This window comes from Pelophylax lessonae, assembly GCF_965119305.1.
Source record: "Pelophylax lessonae genome assembly, chromosome: 6".
NCBI lineage: Eukaryota > Metazoa > Chordata > Amphibia > Anura > Ranidae > Pelophylax > Pelophylax lessonae.
This window is the reverse complement of record NC_138773.1, coordinates 210,638,915-210,640,886: the sequence shown is the minus strand read 5'-3', so window position 1 is coordinate 210,640,886 and position 1,972 is coordinate 210,638,915. Positions and strand designations below refer to the sequence as shown.

At 40.4% G+C, this 1,972-nt stretch overlaps 1 long non-coding RNA gene across 1 annotated transcript; it reads right to left on the bottom strand.

Moving 5' to 3' along the window:
- Window positions 1-1,169: 1,169 nt before the first annotated feature.
- Window positions 1,170-1,734, bottom strand: LOC309558997. The gene is made up of 3 exons (XR_014225436.1): window positions 1,635-1,734; window positions 1,382-1,487; window positions 1,170-1,262 (listed from the first exon to the last, which is right to left on the bottom strand). It is a non-coding gene; the product is annotated as an uncharacterized lncRNA (long non-coding RNA).
- Between the last annotated feature and the right edge of the window lie 238 nt (window positions 1,735-1,972).

Sequence of the window (1,972 nt, the reverse complement as noted above, 5' to 3'; positions counted from 1 at the left end):
ATGGAAGGCCCAGTGCTACAGTGAGTACTGGAGGGGCAGAGTACAGAGAGATGACTTACAAACTGAGAACTGAGCAATCATTGGTCTTGTGCTCACTCAATTCTGGGGATTAGAGCCAGCAGGGGACAGCTACAGCATCGGACTGATACTGCAGCTATATAGGTGAGTTTCTATGTTTATTTTTTTGATTTCCCACACTTCTCCTTTAATGCATGACAGCATCAATACAGACATAAGAGAAACTTTATAAATATAGAATTAGTACAGCGCTATCATCTCTTTCAAAATAGTGATCTATGTGCAGAAAATTTGCTACACATGTGAAAGCATATGTATAAACATATATTAACATCAAAGTGTAACTAAATCACAACACAAAAAGGTGCAGAACCCCGTTCTGCCAAAGGTGGACTTTACTGGCATTAGCATGAGACCAACACACCTAGTATAAAAGTATCAAATATATATATTTTTTTTTATTTCAATAATTTTTATTGGGTTTCAAAAAGCAGGTGTAACATATACAAAAACATCAACAACAAGGTGTTCATAACGATAAAGAATAAACTTTTGTTATAAAAGTAGGCAGTTAACAAATAAACAATAAATATCCAGAGAAAAGAAAAGATGTCCCTGAAACATTCGAGATCTGAAGGCATAGAAAAAGCTTGTAATACCAATATCATGCATGCATAGAGAGAGGGCATCCCTCCTTGCTGCCCCAACCCCTGCAAAGCTAGGAGAGGGTCAGTCCCCAGGTGTCCCAACGGGAACACATTACTCCTATGGGACGGGAGGATCCTCCTTGTGGCTCACGTTCAGCATGGGTTGAGATGCGCCCCAGAGGACGTAAAGAGGATGAAAGGATTAGAGGGGTAAACAGAAAAGGAAAAAGGGGAAAAGAGCATGAGGTGGTAATGCGGATATTGTAAAGGGAGGGGAACACATCCAGCGGTTCTGCACAGCCCAATAGTCAGCAGTTTAAACAGTGTGCAATATTAAGGGGTACAGATATCTTTGTACCAAGTGCACCATCTATCCCAGGACCATTTTGTTTTGGGAAATCAAATAAACCATTGTGGAAAACATTGGAAAACATTGAAATATAGGATGAGGCCCTATTACAGCACCTCCCTAGCTCACACATCTTTGGTGTCAGTCCCCAAAGAGGGGTGTTTCATGTACTGGGTCCCCTCCGCTGGTCAACGCATTTCGCTATAATGCATCACTTCCTCAAGACCAATTTAGGAGGAAATCATATTCTGTTAAACACAATGAATATATGTTACATATGAAACAATTCCATTGGTTCCTTTATATACAAACATATATTTCATATCAGCATGAGTGAGCTGACAATCCCCAAGAACAGAAAACTTACAGCAAGGTCAGCTGGATCCATAGCAGGTCATAATATGCATGTATTTTAGGCGGACACAGAGACCACAAAGTATCCCAGCTATGGATGCACTATTGCAAACAGGTAACTTAAAATTCTAAAACCCCTATAGCCAGTATAGAAGGGGCAGAAAAATAGATAGAAGAGAATATTCTGTAAGAGGACCCTTTCAGGGGAACCTGTAACTGCTATACATTTACTTCTTATATTATCTTTTACTATGCTTGGCTCATACCAGTCTCTAAAAATGTGATCTCTGCCCTTTAGGTATCAAATAGAGTGTATACCGTGACCACTAATTGTTTCTGTGGATGGTGTGAGGCAAAAAAATGTTGATCCAATGCTTAATGTCTTGGATCAGGGTAATGGGAGCACATATCCACCCTGTCTTGGTAGAGCCCTCTGGCCGGTATCCTAGAAAAGGATCCCCCAGCTGGAAACAAAAAGTATCACAGCATCAGCCCTATCATTTATCTATACATCATAGCCCCATTCTTAATCCAGGTCCAATGCAGCTGGTGTATCTTACCTCGATACTACTGCGTAACAACTAAATCCCAGTCAATTCAGACA